The sequence below is a fragment of the Pongo abelii genome, chromosome 15 (genome assembly GCF_028885655.2).
Source record: "Pongo abelii isolate AG06213 chromosome 15, NHGRI_mPonAbe1-v2.0_pri, whole genome shotgun sequence".
In the NCBI taxonomy this organism is placed as follows: Eukaryota; Metazoa; Chordata; class Mammalia; order Primates; family Hominidae; genus Pongo; species Pongo abelii.
In genome coordinates, this window is record NC_072000.2 from 103108683 (window position 1) to 103120870 (window position 12188).

Below are 12188 nucleotides of genomic sequence, written 5' to 3' on the forward strand. Positions count from 1 at the left end.
TAAGTACCTATATTTTATTCTATATATAAAATATATTTTTATACCTCAATGGAATACCTACTTGTTATTAGCATTCGTCTGATATATCTTTTGCCATTCTTTCACTTTCAGACATTCTGTATTACCTTATTTTTAGATGTATCTCTTACACAGCACATAGCACATAACCAGATTTTGTTTGGAGGAGACTGTCATTTATTCACCTTCACCATTTCCCAGGTAATAAGCTAAATGTAGTTCTTGATACACAACAAGCACAAAGTCATGAATGTCTAATACAGACATAACATCTAAACTCACACATGTAAGTAGAGGGACATTGGACTCTAGAACTCAGATCTCCTATATTTCATTCAGGGGACTTTTCCTTTATGCTATCTTTCTTTAGATGTAGAGGAAAAAAAAACCTTCAATGTGCAGAAAATATACTAAAGCTAGAGATGCTGCCTAATAAAGTAGAAAGAGCTACTTTAGGAAACTGAAAGCTTACGCCTAGACTTTGTCAGTTACTCCGTGTGAACTCGGTCAAGTCATCACCCTATCTGATCCTTAAGTTTTCATCTTGCTGGACAAACCAAAGCATACATGTGATTATCCTTCATGGGACTATCCTTACATCCACCTTAAAGGTGAATAAATTCATATTCAGTGAAGGAAATTGACTTGCCCAGGTGGAAGAACTCGAATGTATTCCAGACAATACTTTTATATCATGTAATCTCCGTTTAAATGGAGCCTCACTCTGTTGCCCAGGCTGGAGTGCAGTGGCACAATCTCAGCTCACTGCAACCTCTTCCTTCCTGGTTCAAACGATTTTCCTGTCTCAGCTTCCTGAGTAGCTAGGATTATAGGTTCCTGCCACCATGTCTGGCTAATTTTTTTTATATCTTTAGTAGAGATGGGGTTTTACCATGTTGGTTTTGAACTCTTGAAAAAGGCCTATTTTATGGCTTGAATTGTGACTCTCCTCTCCCACTCTCCCTCCTCCCCCCCAAACTTAGTATGTTGAAGTCCTAATCCCAATATTTTCAGAGTGTGACCTTATCTGGAGATACAAGTCTTGGTAGATGCAATTAGTTAAGATAAAGTCATTAGGGTGGGCTCTAATCCAGTATGACTGGTGTCATTGTAAAAAGGGGGAATTTGGACAGAGACACACAAATAATGCCACATGAAGATGAAGGCAGAGACTAGGGTGATGCTTCTGCAAGCCAAGGAATGGCAAAGGTTACCAGAAACCCCCAGACAATAGGGCAGAGGGCCTGGAACACAGTCTTTTGCCAGCCTCAGAAGAAATATGTTGATCCCTTAATTCAGACTTCAGACCTCCAGAACTATGAGAGACTGTATTTCTGTTGTTTAGGCCACTTAATGTGTGGTACTTTGTTACTGTAGCCTGAAAAACTAATTCAGCATCATTCTATTACAACTGGACACCTTCTGGCAGAGTACCCACGCATGTCCTCTGTACATACATACATACATGTGCACTGTCTTATACGTGTACCATGGAGAAGTGTTGATTTGTATATGACATTTTAAAAATCTCATTATCTCCTTGGAAGATCTTCCCAGATAGTAGAGACTAAAGGATAAGAGCCCTGGCTTGGGTCAGGAAACTTGAGTTTAAATATTAATTTAGACAAAAAATCTTTCCTGCTGGCCTTTGGTCTACTCATTTGCACACTGAGAGGGTTGCAACTCTAATCAGGTCTTAGTTGACTGAACTTTACATTTTCAAAATATTTTGCCAACCAATCTGTTCTTAGGCTGACATAATTAATTTGATTGCCCAATGTTTATTAATCAAAGACATATAAAACAAGATATGCACAAAAATCACTTCCCCCAGATTCCTATGATGTCAGCAGCAGCCAATCATAGCTGAAAAGGACATTCTTGTGGATTAGTTCTAAAGCTTATGCACAACTGGGTCAGATGATTGAGGGGACCAGCAGGGTGGACTCATGTGGCTAGGGGCCAACATCTGCCCAGAATCACCCCCTGTGTCCTCCTGAGTGGAGCCTGGTGGTAGAGAGGCTTTGCCATCTAGCCCAAGTGTCAAGCATTCCCTGGAAAGTGGTGAGTGAGAATGGGATTCTCTCTCCTCGCTGTTCCAGCCTGGATGTGCATTCTCACGGAGGGCCTTGTAAAGGGGAAACTGACGGGATCAGGACAGATCCAGGAAGACCAACAATTGGGTGGTCCACATGCTTGCATGAAAGGCAAGGCCCCCCCATGGCTACTGAGGAGGAGAAGAAAGGGAGGGTGGGGCAGGATCAGGGGCTGTGTTGGTGAAAACCTTCAGCATAGGTCCCACTGGCCTTTCAATCATCTTTGCACAAGCAATGGAGCTGGGTACCAAGCCCCCTTAACAACCAGTCACTAGCATTTTGTCCTTGAGTAAGTCACCTAAACTTATCTGAACATCAGTATTTCTCTGGGTCAAATGGAGATGATAAGTTCCCATCTTCCACTCTGCCTGATTAGGGTATCTATGAAAATTGAGTTAGGATAATAGGTATGAGAAGTGTATTTAGTGTTCTGTAATTCAGCAAACGTGCTCTGAGCATTCCTCCTTGTTGTTCATTTATTCTATCAGTAAAGACATACTGAGGGCCTGAGATGTGCCAAGAAGCAAATCAGGTGCCAGAAACATTGAGAGGAATGAATTGGCTGTCTAATGGGGAACAGAAACAATTGCACTGCTTTGCAGCATGTGTTTTGAGCTCTCACCAGCACAGCCTGTAGCAAGAGGGAAGCCTGAGCTCAATCCCTCAGAGCAGAGAGATTCCAGGGCAGCAGCTTGCAGCCTTGCTGTGAGCAGGAAGGGATGCCCTTCCAGGAATGGCCAGCTCTCCTTACTCAAGTCTAAGCCCAGGGACAGAAAGCCAGAGCCATGCCTCACTTGCTGTCCCAACTAGATAGTGAAAACTGTGATCCTTCATCCATGCTCTGTAAAAAACAAAATAAACCTAACCCCCACACAGAAGAAAACCCTAAAACTAAACTTCTATCACCATTTTTGTTAATTTTCCCTGGAGCTGTTTGGCCTGCAGTCTTTGGGATGTTTTTAGAAGGATGGAGAGAGGAAAAATGAACAGCATTTTCTCAACTGGATTTTTATGAATTCACTTCCCCTTTCCCCTCAATTCTGGAGTCACAGGTTTCCCAGGCCCCAAAATAACCCTCACTCTCTCCTATTTCCTTTGCCTTATACCTATATATAAAAAGAGACTGGGAAGTGCACATCCTGATTCCCTCCTGGATCAGGATGGACAACTGGATGTTTTTAATCCTCTGTGAACTGGAATTACAGCAGCTCAAAGCCAAGGTGGTAAGTCCTGCTAGTTGAACTCCTGCAGAATTAATCTCCCACAAAAGGGGACACTGACAGGATCAGGGCAGATCCAGGAAGCCCAACAATTGGGTGGGCCACATGCTTGCATGAAATGCAAGGCCCCACCATGGCTACTGGGGAGGAGAAGAAAGGCAGGGTGGGGCAGGATCAGGGGCTGTGTTGGTGAAAACCTTCAGCATAGACCCCACTGGCCTTTCCATCATCTTTGCACAAGCAATGGAGCTGGGTACCAAGCCCCCTTAACAATTGGCATTCTCTCCATGATCTTCACAGGAGGCCTCACGGAATTTAGAAACACGATAATCCCAAAGAGAAAGAAAGACTATGGGAATCACTTTCGGATATCACCCTTCAGTGTTTCTGAACCTTCATCAATTGGCATGTGAGTCCGTGGTCTGTCATGTTCTTTTATCCTGTGATCACATTTTCGCACCAGCAACGCAGGCAGGGATCTGGCATCAGCCCCATGGGACTGATGAGCAAAGTGAGGCTGGCAGTGTGTAAGAAAAAACTGGAAGTAGAGCTGCAGTCGAAGCAGACCAAGCTCCATGTGGGCTGGCCCGGCACTGACCTGACAGGAGAGCTTTGCCTCGGACGCTCAGGTGCTGTTGGAAATGCAGGGAACCACTCTTCCTCCCAGGGGGCAGGGTGGCTTGGCAGAGAGGCGGCCAGTCGCTCTGTTGGCTGTGGAGATAATGATGTTTAGAGCTGGTTATCAACCACCTTTGAATGGCAGGCTCCGAATTCCTAATTAACTAACATCCGTGGTCTGGTAGCTCTTGTAAGAGTCCAATTGTATCAGATCACAGGCATTCTACATGGGTCTATCTCTCCCCAAAACCTGTGCTCGGTGCCTGATAAATAGAAGTTCCCCATGACAATAATTAATGAATGGAAGGAGAGAAAGGGGCAGGCTTTGTGAACTGTCCCAAATCCCCAGAGCTCCCAAGAATGAAAGTTGATTTTTCTGCCAAAGGAGGCCTGTGTGGACAATGCGCTTCGAGGAAAGGGCCAGGATGCTCAGCTGTTCTGAATTTACCCAGGAACGCAGGGGCCTGCAGTCCTGGGCCACCTGGCACCCAGCTGTTCATAGCATCATGGTCCTAGAATCCTGCTCTGGAGGGGTATGGGGTGACCAGCCGACATAACCCTTCATTGTCCACACCTTACTGGGTCCACCCAGCTCCTTAGGGACAGATGCACAGTTGGGACCCAGGTCATCCTGGATGGTCCTGTCTCTCATCCAGTTCCCCACCTCCTATGCTCCAATTACAGCTGACTCTATTGATACCATCTTTGTGTACGGGTTGCTTTCCCGAAACAAGCGGCCCCGGTTGGGCGTGGTGGCTCGTGCCTGTAATCCCAGCACTTTGGGAGGCTGAGGCAGGTGGATCACAAGGTGAAGAGATTGAGACCATCCTGGCCAACATGGTGAAACCCCTGTCTCTAATAAAAATACAAAAATTAGCTAGGCGTGGTGGCACGCACCTGTAGTCCCAGCTTACTCAGGAGGCTGAGGCAGGAGAATCACTTGAACCTGGGAGGTGGAGGTTGCAGTGAGCCGAGATCGTGCAACTGCACTCCAGCCTGGTGACAGAGCGAGACTCCATCTCAAAACTAACCAACCAACAAACAAATACATGTGGTCCCTCCTGCCTGAGCACCCTTCCTTTATTTTCCTCCTGGAGGATCCCTAGTCTTCCATCAAGTTCAGCCCAACCTCACTTGCTCAGGGAAGCCTTCCTGGACTTGCTTTCACTCAGTAGTGAGTTCATCCCCTTCCTCTATGCAGCCTGCCTGGCTTCACTACCTTCATTGCAACATGTTTCCTGCTGCATTGAAGGTTTCCACATCTGCATCTGAGCAGTACGCTAGACCATGAGCTTCTCAAAGGCATGACCAGAGCCGTATCTATCTTTATCACAGCAGAGCTCAGGGGAAAGCAGAGCAGAAAAGAATGGATGCCCAGATAATATCTACTGAAGAACAAATTAATAAATGGTTTCTTTTATAAGATAATATTCTTTAACTCTCTAAGGACCAGGATGCTAGTTTGGTGATAAATAAATTACTTAATTGGAATTGGTTCCTGTTAAAAGGGTAGGAACTGAATTCAGGCAGTAAGTGAAAACATGTAGAGAGGACACTCCTGATGTACTGAAGGCTGACTGAGGAATGGCAAGGATGGCCCCGGGCTCAGCCAGGCTGGGATGGGCAGTGGCACACCCTCGCCGGTGGATATACCTCTCTGAGCACTCAGAAAATCTGGCCAGTGTGGTGACCAGCTGGCTTCTGTCTGTGTCCCAGGCCAAGCGCCAGGAACTCAGGCCTGAGAATGAGGCTGCTATTTAGTACTCAAGCGGGAGCTCAACAACCATGGGCTGTCTTTGCCATCCATAACAATTTGCTGCTCTGTCTATTTCCAACAAAGGTCAAAAAGATATGCATCCGGTGGAGAGGACCGAGTTTTGGTTGTACTGGAGAGTCCATCCCCCGACCAAATGGTCAATGCGTTTGCTTAGATCCAGAGACATGGGAGCCCAGAATCAAATATGGGGCATCTTCTAGGTGGTGGCATTTCACAATCACGTGATGAGGGGAGTTGCTCAGACCATCTGAGCCTCGGCTTCCTTACCTATGGATGATGATGACAGGTCCTAGTCTGCAGGGGACAGGCAGCTCATGCAGATGAATAGTTGTGCTGGCATCATCCAGGAACTCAATAAATACCCACTGCTTTCCTCCAAGGCTGGATTAGGGGAGGCACAAGAAGAAAGGAAGCTCTTTCTCTCAGATACGTGTCTCCTTAAATGCTCTGCCCTGGGTGTGCTGCTCGGCCAGAGCTCCTCCTGCCGTGGCTCTCCGCACAAGGTCTTTTTATTGAAGGCTCCCATGGAAGACAACAGAACACCAATCTCCATCAGCCTGTAGATTTTCTTAAAGACCAAGTAATAAAATACTTGAATTCAATAAATCTTCCTCATAGGAAAATCTCAGATACCTCCACCTACCTAAAGCTCAAATAAGGCAAGTTCACCAACTCTCTGTTTGTTTCTAGAATAGATATTTCTAGAATAGAGTTTAATAAGCATCATAATATTTCACATGTATTTTCAAGCAAACGGAACTTTACATCACAAATACACTTGGAGGGTCAATAAGAACGATCTCTTATGAGGATGGAAATTTCTCCATGTAAAAACTTAACAGCAAATCCCATCTTGCCACAGCGCATCTCTTCCCAGAACCACACGTACACTCTCCTGGTGCTCCCCACAATGGGAGACACAAAGTAAGATGCCTTCAGGATGAACGACAAGATGTGAACCCTGAAGTTACAGGAAACAGAGAATTGCAGGGCAGCAGGGGATGTGACAGCACTCATCCCTCTGAAAGTTATTTAAATTTTCTCTTTTTGAAAATTTTATTAATAATTTTTTTTTAAAACACGTTCTCACTCTGTTGCCCAGGCTGGAATGGAGTGGTGTGAGCTTGGCTCACTGTAGCCTCGGCTTCATGGGCTCAATCGATCCTCCTGCCTCAGCCTTCTGAGTAGCTGGGACCACAGGCGCATTACACTACATTTAGATAATTTTTGTAGTTTTTGTAGACATGGGGTTTTGCCATGTTGCCCAGGCTGATCTCCAACTCCTGCGCTCAAGTGATCCACCCTTCTGTACTTTCCAAAGTGCTGGGATCACAGGCGTGAGCCACGGTCCCTGGCCTCTTCCCGCCCCACCCCAATTTAAAGGGCTATGACGTGCCCCAACACACACACACATTTATGGCCTAAATTCTTGCCATTGCCCACACACTTCATGAGGCGAAATAGTAGGAAAGCCCCTAGTCCTTACCCTGATATCATCTGCCCTCTGAGCTCCATGAGAACAAGAACCTGTGTCTCAGTTCATGATTGCCCCTCTGATGGCTCCCAGGCACAGTGCCTGGTGACACAGGAAGCACCCAGTCATTTTGTTGAGGAAGCCAGGGAAGGACTGATGTAAGAGGAGTGAGCTCCCTTCCTGCGCACAGTGGTATGTTAGTACAAGCCATGACCTCGTCCTCGAATGCCTCCCTCACCCACTGGCAAACTGCGGTTCATCCTTCCCTATGTGCCCGTATCTGGCTTCCCACTGCAGCCTTCCCACACATCCTGGGCGAGCCTCCCAAGTGGCCTCCTCCATGCTATTCTGCACTCTGCATGTCCTCTGCCAACACAATGACCACTGCCCCAGAGTGGTTTCTGTAGACATCTGGCTCATGTCCTCCATCAGCCACCCCATCCCCCACCACACGCTGCATCCCACCTCAGGGTACATCTCTGCTCCCATCTGGGTCTTCATGCAGGGTGTTGCTCAGCCGAGGCGCTTTCCACTCTGGCTCTGATGCTGTTTGTCCTCTGTAATCCCCCCTAACACTGCTCCATCAGGGTGGCTCAACAGCTGGGTGCAGTGCACTGGGATGATCATGGTCTTTGTTTCACAGCAGCAGATTTGGGGAGGTGGTTCTAAAAGGCTGAGAGCTTTTGCAACACCATGCATAGCTCCTAAGTGGTGCAGACAAGAGATGCAAATCCAGCCACCAAAAGCAACAATTGAGCCCCTGTGAAAAAAATGCTACTTTTGGAGCTCACCCCCTTATCGGGCTCCAACATGGGGTTTGGTGATAATAAGAAGTCCAGTCACCCACATCACACACAAAGAAAGACTCATCATATTGCAACCATCCTGACAGATGCTTTCTTGGGGGCTGTCATTCATTCACTTGAGGGAGTATTTCTGGGGGCCCTTCCATGATCAGGCAGTGTTCTAGGGGCAGGGCCTTTGGTGAACAATTTAGATAAACTCTCTGCTTTTGTAGAGAGAGTGAGCAGTACAGGCGATCAACAGAACCAAAATGTTGTATAATGAAGTCAGCTAGTGAAGAATTCAGGGCAGAAAAATAAAGCAGCTTTAGGGTATGGTGAGGTACAGGAGCATCTGCCTTAGCTAGGCCCAGCTGGGTGGGCCCCTCTAAGGGGCTGACATGCCCCCAGGGGCAACTGGGTAAGTGTAAGGGTGAGCCATGAGGCCTCTGGAGTCAGGCATCCCAGGCAGGGTCAAAAGCAAGGGCAAGTGGGGCTGTGCTTGGCTTACTTGAAGAGCAAGGGGGCTGGGGCCTTGAATGAACAGGGGAAGGGGCAGCGAAAAGGGTTTGGGTTTTCACCAAAAAGGAAGCAGAGGAGTCTGAACACCAGGGCCTTGGGAACCACCATGATGGTGATTCCGCTTCTACTTGGAGGTGGGAGAGTTATAAGCAAGGGATGATGTGATTTAACTTACATTTTTGGAGTATCGCTCAGTTGCGGTGGAAAAGTCTTGGAAACCAGGCCCGGCTGAGCCTAAAATCCCAGTGACATCACTGCTTCACTGCATCCAAAAGAGAGGTCTTTATGAGCTGCCGTGCACATTACGTACCTGCTGTAACACACAGGTATCTTGCCTAGTGGACCATAACAAACACTGATTTCCTTCCTAAAGTGTATTTCCAAATCCACGTCTCCCTTTTCCCAGCATAGGGACAGTGAGACAATTTGGAGATGTGTCCCCTCCAAATTTCATGTCGAAATGTAATCCCCAATGCTGGAGGTGGGGCCTGGTGGTGGGGCCTTGATGGGATCACAGGGGCCAGTCCCTCATGAATAGCTTAACATCATCCTCTTGGTGATGAGTGAGTTCTCATTCAGTTCCTTCGTGGGAGATCTGGTTGTTTAAAAGTCTGAGACCTCTCGCTTCTCTGTCTCTTGTTCCCACTGTCACTATGAGACACACCAGCTTCCCTTCCCTTCTGCTAAGATTGGCAGCTTCCTGAGGCCCTTACCAGGAGCAGATGCCGACACCACACTTTCTGTACAGCCTGCAGAATCGGGGGCCAAAATGAAACTTCTTTTCATTATAAATTACCCAGTCTCAGATATTCCCTTATAGCAATGCACAAAATGGCATAATATATGCAGCAAAGAGTGTGGTGAAAATAGCCTTTCCTTCGAAAGGGATAGTCATTTCTATGTGTGCTGCCTAAACCCCGATATTCAACATGCAGTGCATACGCTCTCTGGGTCCATCATACACCATGGCAGAGACCATTTAAACTCATGCCATATCATATGAGTTTAAATGTCCACACAGTTCAAGGCAGATACACTGAGATCTCCTGAGAGTAATTTTCCTGGACGCAGGAGGCATGACTCATGCACTTACTCAATTAAAAACAATAACAAAAAAAAAAAAAAACAGCATATATATTCAGATAATGCAGGTTCTCTCTGTTTCCTGCGGCTTCTCTGAATAAAAGTTTTGGTTAAGACAGACTCATACCCTGGAACAGAGGCCAGGCGCACTTGCCTTAGGATGCTGGCAAAGCTCACACCTCTTGTTCTATCAGGTCCTGTTTCAGAAATTGCCTTTGCAAGTCTAAAACATTTAATTGAGAGGGGGGTATTCAAAAAGATCACGGAGGAAGGTGGGGCATTTGTCCAATCAGTTCCACTTCCAGGGGCCCTTCGTTGTTCTTGGAGGACAGCCAGGCCTGTAGCTGGGGTATTTGCATCTGTTTATCCTCTTAGTCAAATGCCTTTTGTCTAAGCCATTGACTTTGGAGCAAAAATGTACTGACCTCCACAGACCATTCTCAAACTTGAGATAAAAGAAACTCATTTTTTTTTCCTCAAAGAATGAACTTAGAAGATCCACCTCCTCCCTCATCCCTTTTGCCAGAGACGCCCATTGGAGGCTATTGCTAAAAAGAGGGGCCCAATTCAACAGAAGTGTCTAGTTCAAGTCACACACAAGCTCAGACTGCCTTTTGGAGGGAGCGTTATCAATAGTTTATTCAACAGCTGCTGACCTCATTGCATCATGGGACTTGAACTTGCCAGTGTGACAGGCAAGTTGGGAATCTAAACTCCAGTGCCTTCTACACAGCGTCACCACAGCTACTATTTATTGGATGCCCACTACATGTTAGTTGCTCTCTGTGAATTTTGTACAAGCCCAGAAATAATCCTACAAGGATTTTTATCCTTATGAGTAAACTGAGGCTCAAAGGAGCTATGTAACTGGCCCAGGATCACAGCCAGCACATTCCCAAGCCAAGGCTTGTACCCAGGACACCTGTGCCCCCTCTGCTTTTATCTGCCTGTCACATAAAGCACTTGCTGGGCACCTCCTCTTTTCCAGGCACTGTGCCACCTGCCAGAGTATCCAAGAACAACCAGACAGGCCAGAACTCTCTGAAAGCTCAGGCTTGGTTTGAGTTCTTACAGAAGCAGGACTTGGGACAATGATTGGTGACCAAGGTGTTTATTTGGAAAGTGATTCCAGAAAGCACTAGTGAGGGAGTTGGGACAGGAGACAGAGATGGGAAATTTGTAACAAAAGATTGCGCCACCAAGCAAAATACTTTGGAGGGCAATAGGCTCAGTCTTAGGAACTCTGGGAGGTGATATTCTACACCTCAAATCAGGTACTAGGGAGCTAGCGTATTTAGCCACCAATGTGCCACCCATGAGTGGTTGATGGTTTTTTCCAAGGCCATTGAGTATAAAGCATTTTTGACTCCCCATGCCTGTAGGCAGAGTGTGTTCTTTCTTTCAAGAAAAAGAGTCCTCAGACAGACATTAACTGCAAACGGGCAAAGGAAGGCAAAGAACTGGCATTTTTTTAGCATCTCCCACACATCAGGCACAGGACATCTATTTACCTACCTCATAGAGAGACAGGCAGCATGTATTTACAATAATGAGTGCAGATATCTGGAGTCCACCTTTATAAGCTGTAGGATCTTGAAAAAATTGCTAAATCTAATGTCTGCCGCAAGAAGGGAATGGTGATAATGCCCACCACAAAGAAGAAACCATGGATTGAAAGAGATTGTGTGTGTAATGCAGTCAGAGTAATATCTACAACTTAGCGAGTTCTCAAAAATGGTTTACATATTTGTAACCCCTAGTATCCTTAGCTCATTAAATCCTTACAATGACCTGTGATGAAAGAGTCCCACGGAAGCTAAACGATGTGCTTAATATCCTCAAGGCATCTAAAAGCAAAACTAAGCAGTGATCCAGGCTGTGTGCAGTGGCTCATGCCTGTAACCCCAGCACTTTGGGAAGCCGAGGTGGGCAGATCACCTGAGGTCAGGAGTTCAAGACCAGCCTGACCAACATGGTGAAACCCCGTCTCTACTAAAAATACAAAAATTAGCCGGGCATGGTGGTGGGCACCTGTAATCCCAGCTACTCAGGAGGCTGAGGCAGGAGAATTGCTTGAACCCAAGAGGCGGAGGTTGCAGTGAGCTGAGATTGTGCCATTGCACTCCAGCCTGGACGATGGGGCAAAACTCCTTCTAAGAAAAAAAAAAAAATCCAAGTCTGTGTGACAGCAGCTCCTGGAGGCCACAAGGAGCTCCTTGGGATGCATGGCACCATGAAATTCCGAGTGTGAGCTCCTTTCTTCCTATGCGTGCCTTCTCCCCCCTCCAAGGAGTGCATGACTCAGAGTAAGCTCCTTACCCCGCTGGCTAGCATCTCTATTGGAAGTGGTGAACTTCGTAGCTGAGCTCCCTTCCAGATTTTTAATATATCCATTCCCCCAGGTGATTGACATGGATGCGTTAGAGAGTTGAAGACACTCTTTAATGTTCAATATTTCTGTGATTAACGTTTTATTGGACGGTGGGCAACAGAAATGCTATCCCTGCACAAGAGAATTCAAATAGGGGACATTGTCTGTTGCATAAAACCTCCATTTAAAGATTTTTTAAAAATGTTTTAAAAGTGACTTTGGAAGGA

General features: G+C 46.4%; 1 long non-coding RNA gene across 1 annotated transcript; it reads left to right on the plus strand.

Moving 5' to 3' along the window:
* The first annotated feature begins 3095 nt into the window (after window positions 1-3095).
* LOC129049839 (uncharacterized) lies at window positions 3096-6329 on the plus strand. The gene is made up of 3 exons (XR_008513215.1): window positions 3096-3337; window positions 3635-3743; window positions 6110-6329. It is a non-coding gene; the product is annotated as an uncharacterized LOC129049839 (long non-coding RNA).
* Window positions 6330-12188: the final 5859 nt, after the last annotated feature.